The sequence below is a fragment of the Cavia porcellus genome, unplaced genomic scaffold, assembly GCF_034190915.1.
Source record: "Cavia porcellus strain 051 isolate PalLab524CR breed Dunkin Hartley unplaced genomic scaffold, mCavPor4.1 scaffold_1, whole genome shotgun sequence".
Classification (NCBI taxonomy): domain Eukaryota; kingdom Metazoa; phylum Chordata; class Mammalia; order Rodentia; family Caviidae; genus Cavia; species Cavia porcellus.
The window spans coordinates 74534843-74557575 of NW_026947484.1; the positions used below are offsets into that span (position 1 = coordinate 74534843).

Below are 22733 nucleotides of genomic sequence, written 5' to 3' on the forward strand. Positions count from 1 at the left end.
GGAGGATGTGGAAAGGAGCACACAACCCATGGCGGCTGGGCTACATCCCCTTTGGCTGGATACAGGCGTGGATGGCATATGTGAACTTTGACAGGATGTGCTGCTTGGGTTGGGCATTTATGACACACGAGAAGCTGATTGGAATTTTCTTCATGAGCATGGGAAAGGAAGGAGGAAGTTCTAATCCGTTGAAGGGGAAGAAGAAGGAAGTGGCCGTCAGGGTAAGTGTCCCCCTTTGGCCTTCCTCCATGTTAGACCACCACCATAATATCCTGTAATTTATTCTAGGGCAAAACTCTTTCCCTAAATACCTATTTTTAAAAATTAGACAACAGACATCACAGGACTATGCTTTTGGAAGAAAAGGAAATAAATGAAATGGAGTCTTAAAAATTGTCTGGCTTTCTGTCTGGAGTCGATGTGTAAAAAGCAGTGTGAGGGGGAGAGTCCCCAAAAGAGCGCAGAAGAATCACTCGGGGGAAGAGACAGAGACTGAAATTTAGGGAGGCGAGGGCAGCTGGAAGCTATGAGGCAGAGAAAGAGTTCCAGAAATTTGCTCTGGGTTCCTTAAAATTCATTTCTAACCCTAAACCAGAAGTTCATAGTGAAGGTGAACATAAAACCAGATCTTATGACCCCTCCGTGTTCGTCCTGTGACCCTTGTCTTTCTCAATAATCAGGTGAAGTTTTTTTTGCATTACCAGGAGTTTGGTGATAAGTAATGGGCCTCTGGCAGCCACCCCCTCTAATCTACCTATTGTGTAATATGTCAGGAAGTGCACATAGATTAGCTAATCAGTGACAAGAATAGTTTGAAGAAATAATGATCTTTTCTTGAGATTTGCAGAGCGGAAAAACATCTGATGACTAGGCAACTGAGAGCAAATTGCATTATTTGGCTACAAACTTCCACCTCTAAGAAGGTGCTCACCAGCTGCCCATTTTCTACGTACATAAATTGTCCTTAACTCAGCTTTCTAGAAAAATGACTCATTTTCCCACCATTTTTCTTTATAAATAATAACAAAGTTCTCTTTATAATAAAGTTCTTTATAATAAAGTTCTCTCTCTATTACCACCTTGCCTCTTGATTAATTGGTTTCCATTTGCGGCAAGCAGGCTGAGTCTTTGTGTGGTCACAATAGGAAATTGCTCTAATTCAGGCAAAGAATGACTGGGAAACTGTAAACTGAACAATTTTCAGAGATTATAAACTCTGAGAGATGTTAAAATTCTGATCAGCTGAGGTGGAGCATACTCAGAACTTTTGGAGAAACTCAGAAGGATTATTTATACCTCAATAATAAGATATACTAGCCCTAGTAAAGTTTATACCAAACCTGGTTAACAGAGCTCTAAATACTTGGAAGGATAAAATTGACCAACCAACATTAATGCCTTTAAAACAAACTCTAATACTCTTTTAAAGAAAAAAAAATTCAATATAATAAAATTTAAAATGTCCAACACACAGTAAAAAAATTACTAGACATGAAAAGCAGCAGCAAACATAATCTGTACTTAAGAGAAAATCAGTCAATAGAAGCGTATCCAGAAATGTCAGAAATAATGGAGTGAACAGACCAGGTCATAAAATTAACTATTGCATATGATAAAATAGGAAAAAGAAAGCATAAGCAATGAGGAGAGAAATTGAAAACAAAAAAGAACCAACAGAAACACAAATTTTAGAGATGAGAATAGTCAGTGTGGGAAGGAAAAATTAAGTAAAATTAAGAGCAACTTTTTGTGCAGAAGAAAATATCTGCAAACTTAAAGATAGAGAAATTTAAGCCTGTAAACTGAAGCACACAGAGAAGAAAGGTTTAAAATGAACAGTTTCAGTAATTTGTGGAAAATACCTATCTATCATCTATCTATCTATCTATCTATCTATCTATCTATCATCTATGTATCCATCAATCAATGATCTATCTATCTATCACCTATCTATCTTTGGATTCCCAAAAAGACAGTAGGGTAAAAAATATCTCAGGACCTAGAGAACAAAAAAAAGTCACATGGTGGCTTTATAAAACATATCTGTTTTCTGCAATCACATATCCAATAAAGAACTCATCCAAAATGTAAAAGAACTCATAAAACTTATAAATGAAATTTAAAATTTTTAAATTAAATTAAAAATTGGTCAATTAAAAATGTGACAAATAGTTAAACAGACATACCACCAAAGAAGATATACTGATAAGGAATAAGCATGTGAGAATGCTCACCATCAAGTATCATTAAGCAATTGCAAATTCAAGTAATATGACACCACTATAAATTTATTAGCTTGGCTAAAGTTTAAAAAAAACCAAACTGATAACACTAAGTCCTGCCAAGGATTTGGAGCAACAGAAACTCTTATTAGCTGGTAGTGAGAATACAAAATGGTACCGCCACTTTAGTTTCTTTCTCTTATCATATGATCTAGCAATAATGATCCTTGATATTTCTTCGAACAAATGGAAATTTTATGTCTACACAAAAACTCCTGAGTATTTATTCATAATTGCCAACAATTGGAAGCAACCAAGATGTCCTTCCTAAGTGAATGGATAAACATACTGTGTTGTGTGCTATATTGTTTTACAGGCAAAGAAATGATCTCAATGCCACTAAGAGAGGTGAAAGAACTTTAAATGCTCTGTGCAGGAATCCTGTCAGAAAAGGCCACTCTATGATTCAACAATATGATACTCTGGAAGATGCTAACTATAGAGCAATAAAATGAGCAGCAGTTCCCAGGGATTAGAGAAGAGAGGTACACAGATGGGACACAGGGATTGTTTCTAAGGCAGTGAAGCTATCCTAGATGGTGCTATAGTGGTAAATATATGATCACAAAGAATGAGCCCAATGTAAATTATGCACTTTAGTTAGCAATACTTGGTGAATACTGGCTCATAGACTATAAAAATTGTAGCATACTGACACACTTGGGAACCATGTTGTTGGGACAGCAAAATAAACCTGATTGCTATTAAATATGACCCTTTACAATGGAGCCTCTACCATTGTGCTCTTTACAATAGACCTATCATGAGGTCCTGATTAAACCAAAAATACAGAATGTTTGCATGACATTAGAAATTATAATACAGGAAAAACTTAAATGAACCCCCTACTTCCTTTGCTCTTCATCAATTTAAGATCACTAATTTTGGATTTAAATTCACACAGTGGGTAGCACATGATTGGTTTCCCTTGATTTTGCTGTAGCTAATGTCTCTGACATGGGTTATGGTAACAGTTGCCTAGGTTATTTCCCAGGAACTGGAAGTCCTCTTCTGCTAAAAGCCACTGACTTGAGTTCACAGACATCTGATGAGTGACTAAAACAGAATGACATTGGACATTGCTATCTTGATATGTTTTTGTTTTTGTTTCCTTTGTTGTCTTAACCCTTGGGTCAGGTTCTACATAGGTCTACAAGTAGACATGGTGATCATTTTTAAAAGGATTCTGTTTAAGACTATCAGACAGCGTTAACTTGGCCTATTGCCTGTTAGACCGGGAGTTTTCTTCTTTTTCTCTTTTCTGCCCTCACCTTTGTGCTTATTTAGCAGCCACAGCAACTCAAGTGCCTAAAATTTGTCAGCCCTATTACAGGGCCTAGACCCACAAAGCCAGGATGTTTTATGCAGGATGATTGCACCAGCTGCATAAAAATGCAACAGCCTTTAGGACAAGTTGACTGTGACCACCAGCTGGTCCAAGTCCAGCACGAATGGACAAACCTTTTGAAACCATGCGCCTGGCCTAAAGGGTATTAGCAGACTTTAGGGCACCCAAGCAAATCAAAAAATGTACAGCTGTCTTTGTTTTGAGAGCAGCTTGGTCCTTCTCTTAACCAATGCTGACCTTTTCTGCCAAATCCTCAGTTTAGTTGAAGCCCATTGCCCCAGAAAGCTTTCCCATGCAAGAGTGGATGTGCTTGCAATATTTGGCCTGATCTCCTTCCGGGTCAAAAGATTCCATTGTCTGATGTCAACACTACTGCAAGCTGTTAATAGGGAAAACTTTGACAAGGGAGAAAAGGGATACATAGGAACTCTCTGTACTATCTGTTCAAACTTCTGTAAACCTAAAACTGTTCTAAAAAATAAAATCTAGTAATTGAAAAAAAATTTTTTTAAACTGAAGTTCAGTAAGTGAGTAATCACTTATGGTTTAGACCACAATCCTTGTGACTTCATTCCAATTTATGGGCAAATCCACTGAAAAGAGAAGGAGCCTTCACAACATAACTGTGTCCCAAGTTACAAATGGAAGCAACACAATCATTTTGTATGCTCATATGTAACTATACATGCTGGTTTGCCCGTAACAGTCTTGATCTATGTCCATGGCCTGTGTAAATATTAAACATCAGTTTGGGATAATTGATACCTGACATCCTACTGATGGAGTTTTTTTTGGAGTGCATTTTATATATCAATCATTGTGCCAAGATACAATGCACTAAATCTTATGAAATAAAAACTATTACAGAACAAGATATCAAGGTGCTAAAAAATTTGAATGACAATTTAAAATTTGATAAAAATCCCAAATCCACTCATGCAAGAACTTTAATGAATACATGCTTGGGTGTTCGTCTAAATATATACACACCCAAACACACACCTGAAGACATGTGTACAAACTGCCTAAAATCATCGAAAGAGCAAAGATCTTAAGAGAATATATATGGGAAAAGACACATTATATCTGGAGAAAAATCACAGACTTTATCAGAAACTGTCCCAGTGAGATAATGCAACATCTTTACAGTATGAAAAAAACCACTGTAATCAAGAATTTTATATCCAGTGGCGGTATCCTTCAAATAAAGAGCATATTTGGCATAGTTTGATTTTTAAAAGGCCCTGATAAACTATTACAAAAAAAAAAAAAACAGCTAAGCAGTTGTCTCATACCAGGACGTTGACTAAAGAATTTTGAGAGTGATGGAACAATTTCTATTCTGATCATAATAGCTGCATAGTTGAATATTAACCTTAAAAGTCATTGCACGTGTTAAGACAGTGTAATTACATGTAATTTATACTTTGATTCATTTGATTTAAAAATTATTTTCAACAATAGCCATACTCTAAGTTTCAGCCTCTTAGGCAAACCCATGTTTGGTGCATCCTGGTTAAAATTCAGTTCTGCACGCTGCACCCTCTGCAGTTCCCGCTGAACAGAAAGGTGGAGCTAAGCCTTTAAAAACCTCCTGACGTAAGTAGTCAAGGAAAGGAATGGAAGCACGGATGGGAAGAGGAGTTGCACTGAATACAGGTGGTAGCAGCTGACTCCTTAGGGAGCTGGAAATAGGAATGAGCCTTTATCAGCATCTCAAGTTGGGGCATCTCCACCTGGACCAGTCATTGGATGTGCCCAGGAAAATGGCCAAGACATGGGCCGCAGCAGTCTTAACAGCTAAGGCAATTTCTAGAGAAGGCAAAGAGCTGAGAGGTATCCCAGCACTGCTCTCAGCAGCTAGAGCAAAAACTCCTCAAGGCCCAGTGGGGAATTTGAATGTTATGTATTGTAATTTATCACTGCACACTATATTTCCTCACTTTTTGCAGATGCTTTTTAAAATACTCTTGTAAAAATATTTATTGGTACATGTTGCAGAACATAACAATTATATTCATTGTGGGGAGCTGGCATGAGTACATAACACATCTTAATTCTTTTGCAGGTGAACATTTTCACCAGGAAGTCTCAGAGGTCAATGTATGTGCTGACTCCACCAGGATCTCTTGTTCTCTTTCCTGATCTGTTTCTCCTGGAAAACTCTTATCCATCCTTCAGTTATCAGCTCCAAGGTCACTTCCTCTTTGAAGCATTTGGGTATTTGTCTTAGTTTTTTCTTGTTGCTGAGACAAAATACCTGAGATTCAAAACTAAGAGAGGAAAGATCTATTTAGCTCATAGTTTGTGGAGGTTTTAGTCCATACTTAGTGCTCCAAGGCGGGGTGACGTAGCTGAAGGATAACCATTCAGAGTGGCAAAAGACATCAAAAGCATACAAGAGCAAAATGGGGAGCAAGCCTCTTTTCCTCCCTTATATGGTATGCAAGCTATCTGCCCTAGGGCATATGTAGCACTCACCCTTCCACGCCCAGCACTAGACAATGAACTAATCACAAACTCTAGATTCAGCCACCTCTGAAAAGCCTATCCCCCACATGGCATGAAGCTTTCGGGGACATCTAAACACAAAACAGCAGCGAGCATAGGCTGCCCATATTCTGTTTCCCCAAGGACCTCCAGCTGTCTCAGGAACTAAGCTCCAGGATTGTTAATGTTTACATGTCTTTTTCACAGCTAAGACAGAATATCCTGGGAAAGGAACCATTCCACTATTTTATTTGTGTAGCACAATGTTCTAGTGCAGCACAGTATCATTATTTGTTGAATTCTATTTATCAATATGAACACAACAAAGGCTACGTGGTCTTGGTAACCAGCCTTTTTTGTGTGTGATCTTAAGGCCTGGCTAAGATATGTGGGTATCTGGGGCACGATAATGATTAACATTCTGCCAGTCTTTTTTAAAATTCATTTTTGTCATCTTGTAGGAATAAAGAGAATATGAATTTTTAAATGTTTACCTTCAGTAAGAAATTTTATTGCCGATATATTTCCTATTGGCCAGAGTTGGATTGGTGTTCTTTTCAAATATAAATCTAAGAGAAATGTCATTCACTCTTCTGTACCTCTTGTTCTCTTTTGTGAATTTAAAAGTTAATGCATGCTTTAAAAAGTAGTATGATTGGGAGCAAACCATAGAAGTTAAAATTCTGATGCTAAACCATTCCCTATTTGGTTTTCAGCAGTAGGGATTTAATCCAGGGCCGTGCACATACCAGGAAAGCTACTAGTAGGCTATAGCTGAAGGCTGCAAATTACTTACTGTTGCTTAACAAACCACACCAATTATTCTTTATTAGCAGATATTTTAGCAGACATCAACTTTTAACAGATTGCACACAAAATAATAAGGATCTGGGTATGAAGAGCTGAGTTATCTGACACTGATTTCTTACTGATTCTAGCAATGTCTTTGTGCTCTTTGGAGACTGGTACTTGAAGCAGGGTCTGAGCGGCCCTCCTAATCCAACTCTGGAGCTTCATCTCCTCATATACAAAATAAGAAAATTTCCCCAGAAATTCCAAGATTTCTTCCCACTATAAAATTCTTTGCATGTGTGGCTTTGTCTATATGGAGGCACAAGATGGCTATTTAAATGTTTTATTTGATACCTCCCAAGCAATCTAAAATTTAGACAATGTTGTCATCAGAGAGTGGTTTCTATTTAAAGATGGTTTTCATTTAGGGTCTTTTAGTCATTCCTATTTTTCTTTGGGTGACTCAACTAAACCTTTTGCTATGTGGAAGACTTAATATGAGTACCTATGATGTAAGATATTTTTAGCAAGAAATCCATAAGGGGGAAAAAAGATATTTTGTGTGGATCAGTAATATGGTATTTGGAGAGAGTTAAAAAATGGTGCTTAAGAATTACATTTAATCTTGCTTTCTCCCTCTCAGATGATACATCTTTTGCAGTTACAAGTATAGGGCTCATTTCTGGGAGACTAAAGATACACGTGGCTCTCTGAGAAGAAATGACAAAAACTAAGTTAAATAATGGCACAAAGAGTAGAAAAAGCTAGAACAGAATGACAGGTTTTTGGAGATGGATGGCGTATTCAAACACATCATGCTTATAGCGTCTGTGAAGTTTGGACCAATTTACGGTGCCATATTTGATAGATTCTGGGAGAATGGAAGAGAAACTAAGTTGCTGCTGCTGCTGTTGTTATTTTCCTCTGCACTCAGTTTTAAAGCTTTATTACTTTGGGGGAGATAAATTTCTTCCTTTATTATTATCTATCTCCTTCCATAAGATATGTTACTGTAGTCCCTGGCCACTAGGGAGCCAATAACAGTTATTTCTATTCTGGCTGCATCCTGCTCCTACAATGAATCCTTTCAGGCAACAGTCTTAAAAAAACAGGAATTAAAGTGGTGCTATAGAAGCCCAGGATTTGGAGCTGGAAAGGGCCTCAGAGAAATGAGGCGCTGTGGCTGTGCTCCCACTCTGCACACAGTGCACCGTGCACCCAAGGAGACACAGGCAGAATGGGTCATGTGAGAGAGGGGGGACCAGTGGGTTCTACCCTTCACTTTCCAACCAGCCAGCTACGAGCCAGGAACAGATCCCTCAGCCTTTGGTTAACTCTCAGTGCCTCACTACTTAATCTGGCGTGAAGCCCTAAATCTTCATTTCTTTCTCTTTTGGAGGTTGAAGAGCTGAAGTAGAAAATGACAAGGGGCTGTTTCAGTTGGGAACATTCTGTCTTTTCAAGCTACCACACCCCACAATAAAGCAATGTTCATTTCTTGCTCCACAGCCCCGATTCACTCATTCATTGACTTGAAGAAATTCAACAACAAGAACCTTGAATTTTAACTTATTTTAATTTATTTATCTTATTTTTTTTGAGACAGTGTCTCACTACATAGTTCACACTAGTCTTGAACCTACTATATAACATGGGCTGGTCTTGAACTTTCAGCAATCCTCCTGCCTCAGTCGCTCAATTATTGAGATTATAGAAGTATGCTACTCTACCACGCTTCACTGGAATCTTGAATTTTAAAAGAAATAATGCAGATAATTGGTATTTGTGTTACCAAAGTACTTTTCTTTACATATATTAATTAATTAGTTATTTTAAGTGGTACTTAGGATTGAACTCAGGACTTTCACACTGAGCCAGTAAGCTACATCTTTGGCTCTCTCTCTATCTCTGTCTCTGTCTCTCTCTCTCTCTTTCTCTCTCTTTCATTTTGACACAGGACCTCATTAAGTTGTTAAATTGTCCAGGCTGAAGTCCAACTTGTAATTCTCCTCACAAAGTGCTGAGATTCAGGTTGTTATCATTTGTGTGTGGATGTCCCCCCCCAAAGCCTCATGCAGTCATGGTGGCAGGTTTCTAGGTTTGTGATTGATTCGTGGTCCAATGTTAAGATTATGGGTATGAGTGTTACACCCACCCAGGGCGGGTAGCCTACACATAATATAAGCAACAGAAAAAAATCTTCTCTTGTACTTCTCTCTCTTTGCTTTCGTTGTTTTTGCTGTCTTCTGTTGCCATGAACTGTAATCCTCTGCCACGCACTACTCTGCCTTGGAGGCAGCCAAGTATGGACTGAAACCTCCACAAACTGTGAGCTAAATAAACTTTTCCTTCCCTAATTTTGGGTGTTAGGTATTTTGTCTCAGCAATAAGAGAAAAGTAACCAGGACAGAATTTGGTACCATAGAAGTGGGGTTGTTGCTGTAACTATGCCTGACCTGTGGTTCAAAAGCCTTTAAGAATGGCTTATGGGAAGAGTTTAGAAAGTTTGAGAGGTGTTGCCTGAAAGAGTAGAACTGGAACACCTTAGGCTGCTCTGTTTGGGAGATTCCAGTCAGAGCTCAGAAAGCCAGGAGACTGATAGAAATTCTGCCAATAAAGACCAGGCTTAAGAGGTTTCTGTTGGGAAGAAGAACTGTATTGGTTGTTAGAATACAGATGACATATGTTATGGCTTGGCACAAAGTTTGTCTGCATTTTGCTCATGTCCAGAGATTTTGCCTGGGACTAAGATTCAGAGAAGTGGACTAATTAATCTGGCAGAAAAAAATCTCAAGTGCGGTTAATGTTGGGGGTGGTGGCATGGCCATTGTTGAGGGGTTTTAGCCAGATTTATGTTGAGAACCAAGAGCAAAGAGCCCAGAAGGATGATTTAAAATGTTGTGAATTTGGTCAGAAAAAAAAGCTCCAGTAATACTATGAACTCTAAAGACAGAGCTGAGGAGATCTACATTGCTGAGATGGAACAGGAGCATACAAAAGATGGCCCAGGGACATCACAAGAAGCAGCAAGTCTCCTCCCTTTGCAGCCTCAAAACTGCAGAAGTGACAGACTTTGCATTGAGGAGAAAATCACAGAGCACCATGTTCTGGAATGGCAGCAGCCACATTATGTTCCAGGATGGTGGCAGAGTGCACACCAGGTTCCAAAATGGTGGCAATCACACCAGGTTTCAGAAAGGTAGCAACATAGAGAATTTGTTTCTCAGAATCAAGGTCGGAGTGCCCAGTGATCCAGGCACTTGACATTTAGGGCCAAAAGAGAGGAAAGACTGGTTCAGCAGGCAGCAGACCTCAGCATCATCCAAGCAGTGCTTGTTTTAGGTATATGCAGAATGCAAGAATTCAGAGGTTAAAAGACTTCCACATTGATTTCATCAGAAGGCCTGGGAACACAGTGTGCCCCTGAGAGGGCAGTGTGTGAAGCTATGAGGGTAAAGCCAAGTGTGTAGTGGAGAACCCAGAAGTTTAGAAGACCCAAGAATGTGGATAGAAAATTGCAAGGACTGAGCAAAGTGGGCCTAAAAGAGAAGCCATGGGAGCTACAACCGCCGTAAGTGCCATAGGGGCAGAGTCATACAAGCTTTTTGGAGCTCACAATTTGCCACAGATTGCTTTGGTATTCCACATGGAACTACAGGACTTAATTGCCTTGCTAGATTTTGGACTTGCTTTTGTTCCAGTCTTTTGAGTTCCCCTGTTTGTACCTTTTGGGACGAAATGTTTATCTTGTGCCATTGAAAGTTGTAAGTGTTTAACATTTCATTTGTACAGGGGCTCACAGCTGGCAGTTTGCCTTAAATCTCAGAGTAGATTTTAGACTTGGACTTTTCAGCAATGCTGAAACTGTTAGGACTTTGGCAACTCTTAGAGATGGACTAAATGTCTTTTGCATAAAAGATGTGCATGAGTCTTGGGGAGGGTTCAGGGGCAGAATGTTATGGTTTGTGTCTGGATGTCCTGCAAAGCCTCGTGTGGTCATGGTGGCAGACTTCTAGAGTTTGTGACTGATTCACAAAATCCAATGCTGGAATTATGAGTGCTACACCCACTCTAGGATGGGTGACTGACTTACAATATAAGGGACAGAGTCTTCTCTTTCTTTTTGCTCTTGTTGTTTCTACTGTCTTCCAGCCACCATGAACTAACTGTTGCCCTCTGCCATGTGCTACTCTGCCTTGGAGCCAGCCAAGTATGGACTGAAACCTCCACAAACTGTGAGCTAAATACACCTTTCCCTCCTTCATTGTGGGCATCAAGTATTTTGTCCCAACAACAAGGGAAAAGTAACCAAGACACAAGTGTCTGTCACCATGCTGAGCTATAGATTTATTTTAAATAATCAGCTACTAAACATGTGCTTGCTTTATTACAATTATGTTATCATAAAATTGTTCAGAAACACATGGTTGGTAGCAAGTCAGGTGGACCCACTAATAATTACCACCCTGGAATCCTCCAGGTCCCTCCTGAGCTGACCTCATGTTTCCAGCCCCAGTAGCCTCTCTCAGTCACGTTCATACTATTCATAACTCCCCATGTACCACCATTCTTGCCACTGAGCTACCTAGCTCAGCATTTTCTTTGGCACTAATTAAATCCTTTCCTTGTTGCTCATCATCATTTTTCCCCCTACTCATCATGCTTTAGCTGACTTGTGCATTCTGGAGTTTCCCAGAGTTTACTCCTGAACATCTGCTTCAAGCCAGCCTACTTACTTTCTTTGTTTGGGCAGATATAACAAAATATTATAGACGGGATGGCTTCTAAGTAACAGAAATGCTTTTCTCATGGTTCTGAAGACTAACAAGTCCAGGACCAAGGCACTGGCAGATTTTGTGTCAAGTAAAGGCCCACTTTCTGATTTATAGATGGCTCCTTCTCTGTGTATCCTGATATAGTAAAAGGGATAAAGCAGCTGTTGAGGTTTCTTTTAAAAAGCACTAATCCCATCCATGAGGAACTCTCCCTTCATGATTTAGTCACCTCTAAAAGACCTCATCTCCTAATACCATTACCTTGGAGATTACAGTTTCAACACATGATTTGTGGTTGACACAAACATTCAGGCCACAGCAAAACTCAACATCAAAATGAGCCCTGATCCCTTAGTCTACATTATCATCATCATCACTGTTGTTTTGAAATTGAAGTGAAGATTTTCCCTGAAACTTAACACTGAAGCTCCACTCTCTCCTTGCTTCCTTCTAAATTTTAGCAGATGAAATAAACACTCTGTGCTCCATAGATGATATGTAGTTTTACATTGTCACAGAGATAAATTGAATTTGCAATTTTACGAACAAGAAAAATTGGATTTCTCACTTGAATATATTCTTCAGAGAAAGGTGCTTAACATTCTAGAATGATGTTATTGATTTGTTGTCAAAGGAAATAATGCTATTCTTAATTAACTTCTTTAAAAATGTGCCCTGTTCTTAAAAGGGAAAAGAAATCCATTTTTCATGAGATATCTCAATACTTCAAAAGTCCTGCTAGAAATATAGTTTTGATTCTAAATCAATTAAAGAAATACGTATGACATTTTTACACAGGTGAAGATCTTCAGGAATTTTTACATCTATGATCTATAGGGTTTGGCTTTTATACATTCTCATACTAAAGTACCAGTAATTAGGCCATTTTGGTAGTAGAAATCTTATCTTAATACAGGAAGTTGACCTGAAAAGAAACAAAAATAGAATTTTTTCCCATGAAAAGTGTACATATACTTTCAAAATTTGTCTAACTTGCCATAAGGCTGCAATCTATGGCAGTCAGTACTGTTGGGATATTTCTATCATCTTCCTAAAGTTACGGAGGTGAAACTCTTTATAAAATAGTCATTTCACCAGAGAGCTAGTGTGACTTGTCTCAACTGACATTCACAGCTGGTCACACAAAAAGATGAATTTCCAGACTTTAGTATTCTGTAGTTTCATACACAGAAAGAAAGCAGGAGGAAAATTCTCATTTTCCTTTTCATTTTCTACTGTTTGCCCGTGGCTACTGTTTTAATCTCAGACTAATTCTCAAGTTCAAACCTCTTGTTAATTTTAATATCTTTTCCACAGCTTCAATTTTTAAAGAGGAGTTAAGGTAGCCATATGACCTATGAGAATGTTAAAACTTTTATAGTTAATTTTTAAAAATTTACTCTATAATGCTCCCTGTTTTCAGCTACATTAAAGACAAAGTTAACTTGTCTTTTCAAATTCAGAATGACAGTTTTCTTGGTTTTTATGAAATTAATACATAGATTATATAATTATTCTACTTACTTTAGCACCTTTAAAAATCATTACAAATATGGTAAATTTTAATTGTTCATGGAAATCAACGTATGTGCAAATAACCTAAAATCTATTTTCATTCTCTACAATTTGCATTTTTACATTTCAGATTTGCTTAGGTAGCAATAAGACATGAAATCACATTGCTAATTGCTTAAGTACATAAAGTAATTTTAAGAGATTCAGAGCTATAAACAATTTTCATAAAATAAATGTCTGTTAGAATGTTCCATGATTGTAGGAGAGTGTGTAGAAGAGACAGAAATTTCCCCTGGGCTTATTTGGGGGACGATATTGACAGCAGATGGAAAGCTGGAATATTCTCTATGAATTATTATTTTTATTCAATTCTCTCCTGGCTCATAGTTATTATTTTGTTACCTGTGTATGAACAAAAAATGTAAATAACTGCATGATATGAAATTGTGTTTTTTCTCTTCCTTTTTCTTTCAGAATGTAATTTCAGGGTGACCCCTGAGAAGTCAGATGTCTCAAGTAGGCTTAGTGGTGCATTGCACAGTAATCACTGCCTTACACCAGTTTGCAAATTTAGGGTACCAAACTTAAAGCTGAAGTTCCCCTAAAACTTATCCAGTCATCTTCACTCATTGCATAGATGAGAAAGTGAAGCTCCCAAGATGCTAAGTGACTTACCCTGTGTCACTTAGCATAGTTAAGTGTTTGGACTTCTCAACTAGGCTTCCTCCCCTCAAATGTTCCTTCCAATTTCCATCTCAGAGTTACCTTTTATGAAAGCAACTCATGGGTTTCTCTGTCCCAGAAGGAGAGTCTAACAGATGGATGTGGCAAGAAGATATGGAGATGGTCAAATATTTGAAGAGACCACAGTCTGCTGTAGGGTCAAAATCATGAGTAGTTAGGTCTCCAGAACTCAGTTCTTCCTGTGAAAAGTTGCCATAATTTTGTTGCTTGTCCTCACTGAGCCCAAAGATCTTCACCTGTAAGACAGAAAGGTAAGTGAATGACTGAGTGAAGCAAAAGAGTAGATGGAAGCAGCTGGTTCAATACTGTTCAATTGCAACTGACTGCTAATTCAGGTACACAAGTAAATGAAAGCAGGGGATTCATAATTTATATCTTGATTCCTTTTCTCAGTGAACTGTCCCAATGTACTAATGAAGTATTTACTGAGCACTTACTATGTGCAAACCAGACCAAGTATAAAAGCTAAAATGGTAACAAAAAGGCGTGATCCCTACTGTTAAGCAATTTTACAGACTCATGAAAGGGATGAAATGAGCAGATGACAACCTGCCATGATGACAGAACCTCGAAGAGAAGACCTTCACCTAGGAGATTCCCAAGGCTCCTTAGAGAGAACCACTCAGGAGGATTCACCAAATGGAGATGAATGGGTGCAGTGTTTGAGGGAGAAAAAATCCAATGTGATGACCCAGAGTTGAAAAAGTTTGGTGTTCTACAGAAAATGAAAAAAATTGATTTGTTGCAACCAGAAGGTGAAGGCTGGAGATTCAGCAGAGGAAGAAGTCAGGTACACCAGGCCTTGTAAGGCCCCTCCAATTCACTTGAACTTCACCCTAACAACAGGAAACTTCAATGAATTCTAAGTGACAGAGTGAAGTAATAATATACATGGCCTTAAAATTTTTTGGTAAGGCAAGATTGAACCCAGGGCTTTGCTCTACAGTATATCCCCAACTTTTCATTTTTAAAATTTATTTGTTTATTTATTTGAGACACAGTCTCAATTGCTAAATTGCCCTCAGTCTGAGCTCAAATTTGCAATCTTCCTGCCTCAGTCTCCCAGAGTGATAGGATTACAAGGGTACACCATGAGACCCAGTTATAAATGGTTTTCTTCTTGAGGAATAAGAATTTTTTTAAACTCTGAGGATATTTTCCCTATTGGCATAATCATACTTAAGTATATTCACCTCAATATTTAAACAATGCAATCTCTTTTCTCCAAAATCCATGTAAATCATCTCACCAATTATATTCACTTCCACTGGGCCTTTATCTTTAAAAAATTACATAGGCAAATTGCTTGATCTTTATTTGAAATGATGACAGGGTCCATAATCACAGGTGACCAGACAGGGTATAAAAATATTGATGGAATAAAAGCATGCCCAATGAAATTGCAGTTAAAACTTCCAGCATTCAAATTAAGAAGAAGCAACAGAAACAGTTGGAAGAGAGCACCAAGGAGGAAATAAATGAAAGGCAACATGGAAAATACCATATCCTAAACTGTGAGCCCTTTAAAACAACCACACCCAGCCTATTTGTGAGGAGCAGGCAGCTGTGGAAAGCTGGAGCACCGTTCCTGAGTCTTGCCAGATAAACGAGGCCAGACGAAGCAAACCTGGCATTAGTGGAAAAAAGACAAATTTGTATTTGCCAGGAGTGATGCCGTAACAAACTGTTCCTGAACCTCCGCCCAGAACTGGCCTCTGCCAGCGCACCTGTGGTGAGACTCCGGGATGAGGGCAGGGGACTCGAGGCTCCACACTGTACACTGGGCTTGCGAAGAGCACCTCACTTTGGTGTCTGAACCCCTCTAGAAAGTGAGAGATCTTTGCATGGAGTAAACTTTCCATTCTGTGTTTTTTCCCCATTGTAAAATTTGTGAACCGCTTTCTAGCCAGATTCTATGATCTTAACAACCTATAAAACAAACAGAAACAATAATCATTTGCATTTACAGAGTACTTTTGCTTTTAGAAGTACAAAGCTTCAGGTTTTAAGCCTTGTGTTCTTTAAAGAAAACACTTCCCTCAAGTTGAAGCTTTTATTTTAGCAAATCAAAGGATATATGGACCACAAACAATGGGGATGGTGACAGATAGAGAGGAAAAAGAAGAACATTTCCATTCTCTCAATCCTTCACCATTCTACTTTCTATCTCGGTGTCTTGATTATTCTATGTCTCTCACTATGGTAAATACACAATCTTTGTCTTTTTATGAGTGAATTACTTAATTTAGTATAATGTTCCCAACATTGATCCACATTGTGGCATATATTAAAATTTTACTTTTACTTTAAGATCAACTTTACTTTAAGATCAACTAATATTCCATTGTACCTTGCATTCTGTTTATCTGTTCATTTGTCAGTGGACACTTGGCTTGTTTCCACTTTTTGGTGGTGGATAATGGTGCTATAAGCATGGGTGCACAAATTCCTATTCAGGATCCTGCTTTCAGTTCTGTTGGATGTATTCGTTGATTAGAGTCTTGAGGTTTTAACATTTTTCTTTTAATTGCAAGGATGCTGAAGAATAGCCTAACTTCTCTCTTGGTTACCTGTTATCAAAAGCTAAACTCAGGGCTGGGGATTTAGCTCAGTGGCTTACGCACTTCCCTGGTAAGCACAAAGTCATGAGTTCAATCTCTAGTACCAAAAATAAAAATAAAATAAATAAACCCAGTAATTCAATAGAGAAAAACCCAGTGCCAGTCAGCACTCTTTGATTACCTGTACCAGAAACGAACCTGTCTCCATCTAAGCCCAACAAGAGTAACTGAAAGGTTTGAGAGCATCTTACAGAACTCAGTGAAGAATCCACCCTACTGGCTATTAGGAAAAATGGGAACCAGACTACGAATGTCCTCGGACCCTCCACCCCTCCACTCTCTCTCCACTCTCCTGCCTGCATATGCCTGCTTGGGTTTTTTCTCTCTGCACATCAGTTCCACTTGGGAAGAAATTGGCATCCAGCTCCCCTCACTGTCACATCTGTGACTCCAGTCCCCATAAACAGACTGGCCCAATTCTTTCTCAGTCCCAGATCCAAAAATCTCAAAGGAGAGACGTATTACCCTGTTTCTGGTGCCAGTAAGTACAGCTAGGAAGATACAGTCAGATTGTGTAAAATGATGGTTCCTAATGTTGGAGAAGGGTCAAGCTATAACCAAAATGTCATAGGTGCAGAATGACCACCAATCCCTAGCACCTCAATAGAGGTGTACAGGATGAAAAGCAATGAAAAACTACCCAACCATCTCCTTAAGCATGGGTGCTGCTTTACTGGGGTTAAAGGATAGGGAATTTGGGAGAAGATGAACACTGTAATCTAAATCCTGACACCTCAGACAAATGGGACAAGAAAAAGTCTAGCTGGCCTGGAGATCGCTCTAGACAAATTTTATGTCACGTGGCATGTCAGCAAGAGCTGTGTAAAATGGAAAAAGAGGGTTTCTCCAATGTGAAGCAAACCCAGTCATGATTAAAAGGAAACAATCAAGATTAAAAAGATTAAAGGATTAAAAGGAAACAATCACAGCACCGAGAGACTGCGACATCTTTAGGGAAGAATGCCCAAGCGCAGGCGCCTCCAGTGCACCTGATTTGATGATAAGTGGAGAAATGCAACAGCCAAAAGAACCAGAAAGAAGCATATAAAACTATTTTACTAAGAATAAAGTTCTTAGTAAAAGAACTCACCCCATCACTTGAGGTCTGCCTCTGCTAAAACATTTCTCCTGTATGTTCATTGATTCTGAATATTAAGTAAGTCCTTCCACAATTGATTCCTGGGGCCTAAGGCATTGACTCTGAGGAAGCAAATGAAAAACAAGGGCCTCAAAGTTCAGGGAATTATAGTAAATTAAATTTAATGGGAGCTGCTGTGAACATTACAACCACAAAACAGTGCATCCGCAAACTATGAGCAGGAAGGGTGATGGATTTCTATTTTCTGTAAAGTAGGCTATTCTCAGGTTTGAGAATGAGGAAGAGATTGATGAAGAGACAGAAAGGAAACTAAATGGTGTTTGTTAATCAAAGTATCTTTTTAGTAAGGAGACCTTTTTCTCAGCAAAGCCGTAAGTGATACATCAGTTCGTGAACTTGATTCTTTCCACTATTCTGGTCATAAATTGAGTTGGACAAGAATCAAATCAAATTCAATGTTTAAGTTCAATGTTGACCTTATGATAAAATTTGCTTTGGTTCTCATCCAGTTTGGTCTGCTACCAGAACTGGGGAGAGACCTGAGTTTGCAAACCAAGGCACCACTGTAACTCACCTCGGAAACTCACAGAAACTCATCTGATGCAGACATGCGCAGCCTATTAGCTAGGGCTCTTGGACAGCACGCACCATTCGGGTTATCTATAGTTACAAGTGAACATGTAACTATCCCCAAAACGAAACTATAAACCTCTGGAAGTAAGGGAGAGGACTCATTCACTCAGCACCATGTGCCCCACAGCTTCTGAAAGAACCCGTATCTGTTAATCTCCAACATGCCAGGGACCCTGTAAGATAGTTGGGTCATATCCCTAGGGGATCATCCCAACTACTCTGCAAGATAAAGGGGCTTCTTTTCACATTATTGAAGCACTAAGCCTTACAGCAGTAACTAATTCACCCAAATTTGTGCACTGACCGAGCTAAGGTCCAAAGCCCATGCTCTTTCCTCCTGTCAAATGCTGTTCAGGTCCTCTAGTAAGAACTCTGATAACAGTAATAGCCAACTGTGTCAAGGCCTTTCTCAAAGCCACGTCCTGTGGTACATGCTTTACAGGTGTTATTTCAATTAATTTCCTCTGCAGCCCAAGAGAGCAGTAGTGTCATTAGCAGATAAGAAAACTGAGACCCAAAAGGCTGAATATAATTGCCTGAAATTTTAGGTCTCCTAGTAAGTGGTGGCATCAAGGTGTTAACTAGCCTGTCAGATTCCAGAGTGTGTACTCTTAACCATTCTCCTATATTGGTTTCAAAATATAAATATTCACACTCACACACACATTCACATACTCACACTCACACACCACATTACGTGTTTTGAGCAACTATATCAAGCCACATTTTTGTGACTTTTGTAACTGAATTATTCTTACAACCCTCAGGGCAATGCTGGTATTCAGTAATTTATAAAATGAACAAGTAATTGGAGATTTAATTTTAAAAAAAGAGAGCAGCTGGGCATGGTGGCACATACCTGTAATCCCAGTATGTTGTGAGGCTGAGGCAGGAGCACTGCTGTGAGTTTGATCCCAGCCTGGGCTACACAGTGAGTTTAAGGCCAGCCTGAACAGCATAGTGAAACTGTCTCAAAAAGACAAAAAACAAAACATGAAAAACAAAAGACAGAGAGACAGAGCATCACAAATATCGCTAATTACCAGCATAAGAAAAATCCAAAAACTCTTCTGTACTGTGTTTGCATTGGCAACATGATGGGTCCCACACTACTGCAGACCAGGAAAAATAAATGACTAGTAGAAATAAAAAGGCATGTGAGAGTCATCAGATAATACAAAGAAAAGATTTTAGTTTGTACAGTGAGTGTTGTATCAACTCCGTAATGACCCAAGTATCTTAAATGAACTGCACCAGCCAACCAGCTTGTACAAACAAAAGGAAAGGAAGCCTCGACTTAGGCTCAATTTTGCATCAGCAACAAAGTCCTCCCAAGTGGATGACAAGTCCATAGGATGTCCAGGTGAACCTGAGGACGATATGGCATTCTTGGGATAGTAAAGAGCTTTGGATAAAATGTTAAAATGCCTTGGTTCCTCCTCTGGCTTTTCTAGCTTGGAGTAGTTTGTGCTGGCCATCAAGGATCTCTGCAGGGCTGTGAGACTCACTTTGGCCAGTGAAGTATGACCAGCAGTGAGACACCACTTTCAAGCAGAGCCTTTAAGATCAGTGCATGCCTTGCAAAGCTCTGAGCTGTCACGATCACAACTGACGTAGAAGGCATTTATCAGGTACCTCGAGTTACTACATAAAACGGCATGGAGGAGAGCCCTAGCTAACCGTGGAAACTGTTAGCTTAAAACAAATGTGCGTTTGAAGCTACTGAAATTATTGTTGTTATTACTGCAGCGTAACTAGCTCAACCAGATTAGTTTAACAGCTATTGAACTGTGTAAGCCTGGGAAAGGCATTTATTTTACTTTAGTGAGTATCAACTTCTTCATGAGGGAAGAGATCAGCCTAGAACAGGAAAGGTTAATCTGGGGGGGCCATGAGTGGCTGTCAGGGTGACAATGCACCAAAATAAATAAATAAATGAATAAAGCCAAAATTATAGGTAAAGTGTGTATGTGTGTGTGTGTGTAATGTACTTGCATGTGTATAGGTGTGAAAAAAGCAGCAAGAGAGAGACAGAACATGCATTTCTCTTGGGAGAGGCTTCATAGTATTTTTCAGATGTTAAGAAGGCCTGTATTACCAAAATGAGGTTAAGAGCTTGGATAATCTCTAAGGCCATTTACAGCTTTAATGTGCTTTGTGGCGTCAAGAATAGGGAAAAATAGCTAATTAGGTTCCTCTCCGAACTGGTTATTTCAGGACTTGCCTCAAGTCAGATTTTATTAAGGTTGTTTTTCAGTAATTATGTTTAAGAGTTCTGCTTAATAGAATTACAAATAGCAAAATCTCAGGAGGTATTCCTCAATGAAAAGTCGAGCAATTCTCTTTAACCAGAAAAGGAAAGTTTCTTCAAAAACTGAAAACAAGGACTCAGATAAATTTCGCAGAGGCACAAAGGTGGATCTATTCCTTGTGGGATAAGGGGGTCGCCCCTCCCAAAATACCTCCTCACACGTAAGATAATGCCCAAAAGGCTGGAGGGTAATAAGCTAGCTGGATGCAATGAATTCTTTTTAACATGATAGCTGGGTATACAAGGTTAAGAGAGCGGACTCTACAGATAGACAGTCTGGGCTTAAACCCCGTAGGTACCTCTGAATCTCAGCATGCTGTTGGGGCACACTTACTTCATCTAAAAATAGGGTCACTAATATTCAGTTGTCACAGGGGGAGTCTGCTCAGCAAATACAGTCATGCATGGCAATTAAGGAGAGTTTACTGAGGGACTAGATGTCAAGCCGTACACAGGGTTAAGAGAAACCAGCAAGGCACACTGGAAACACTGAGATGGGTTAAACCAAAGATCATTTTATAATTTCCTGATCAGAAGGAACACGGAGAGAAAAGGTCACCATAAAAAGCAGGCAGCTGTACCTATAGGGGAAAGACTATATATTAGGAGCTGTGGCTTCCAAAGGAAGTAGATACCATGAATCCCTGGTCTAGCAAGGAGGGAACCAGGAGAAGTGCTGGGATCTTCTCCTTCCTGTATCCAGTGGCAATTCCCATCAGTCAAAACCAAGCAGAAACCGATTGATAAGGTGTTGGAGAGCACTGAGCCTGGATACATATGCAGGGCTGTGGCGTGGCCCTGGCATGATGGCATGATTGAACTGAGAATGAGGAGATGCCTCAAGGGGCAGGACAGGCCACAGCTGAGGCCACCTGGAGACTTTCTGGATAGTTTTTCTTAATTAGCATTGTCTAAAGGGTCCTTGAACCCTTCCCAAATGCTGTTCAAGTTTCCTCCATTGTCCACTTAACTCCCTACTTGTTGATTAAATATGGGCTGTCTGGCATCATTCGGCCGGCTAGCAGAGTTATGAACTCTGCTGAGGATTTCACTCTTCCTGCAGCCCTAAAGACTATGTGCGTCACATTCTTTCTTTGCTGTGCAACCATTTGGGGGATTGTGGGTCTAAGAACAGACCCCAACAGCAAGGGATCTGTTGAGATGGTCTACAAAGCCAGGCTCCTGGAGTATGGAAGAGAATGAAAATGGACAGAGAAGATGGAGGAGAAATGACCTGAATACAGCTCCTTTGCTTGGAGCAGAGGGCCAGGTGTTACAGGGCTGCTCCTGAATGCTCTGACTCAGGATAAACCAGAATACTGTGCTATGGGAACATGGGGTCTGCACCTCCTCTGTGAGTCCAGAAGGCTGCCTAGGGCTGCTGTGCTCAGCTTTGGAGTGTGACGACACCAGCTCTCTGTTGACTCTTTCCACTGCAATCCCAGCAGGCAGCTCCTACCTTCTGGCTGCTTAGGATAGATGCCATTCTATGTAGCAAGGTCTACGACACAATCAGGTTCTTATGCACATATCCAGGAGGTAAATTTCCTTCTAGGTGCCAAAATACAGAACTTTCTGTTTAAAATGCAGGGTGTAGTGTTTGGACTGTCTGTGCTCTGCAGAAGTTTTCATATTAAATTATGCAGAATCTTGTTTTAAAAAGACATAAATAAATTGTTGATGGGCATAGATATGAGTGGCTATGGAATTGGCTGCAACACAAGGACAGGTTTTGGTTAATCATTTTCTGATTGTACTCTGCAAAAGTATCTTGCCCCCAGAGAAAGATTGAGAGACTATGACGTCCAGGGCTTATAACCCATCTACTGTCTGTGAGACTTATCTGGGGTCAGGCACCCAGTGCTTTTACCCACCCATTCTCCTCTGACTTTTCCTGGAAAAAAATGTCTGTCCTCCAATAGAAGATGTTTGGGTGGCCCTATGCATATGTAACCTGAGCTTAACCTGGGATACTTAGATTCTCTTCCTTGGGAATATGGACCTGAAAGAGAATGATACAAGTTTGGGGAAGTGATTGGAGAATCAATCCAATTGATAGAACACCCTAGATCATTCTTACTTTTTTCTCGCTTCCTCAAGAATAAACCAAGTAAAGTCAGATC

At 39.5% G+C, this 22733-nt stretch overlaps 1 long non-coding RNA gene across 1 annotated transcript in view; it reads right to left on the reverse strand.

The window, feature by feature from the left end:
• Positions 1–13333: 13333 nt before the first annotated feature.
• LOC134471390 (uncharacterized) overlaps positions 13334–22733 on the reverse strand; it is a 37438-nt gene continuing 28038 nt past the window's right edge. Inside the window, exons 2-4 of the long non-coding RNA XR_010040849.1 lie at positions 19159–19265; positions 15674–15875; positions 13334–14182 (exon numbers count right to left, since the gene is read on the reverse strand). This is a non-coding gene — a long non-coding RNA (uncharacterized LOC134471390). The remainder of the gene's footprint in view (positions 14183–15673; positions 15876–19158; positions 19266–22733) is intronic.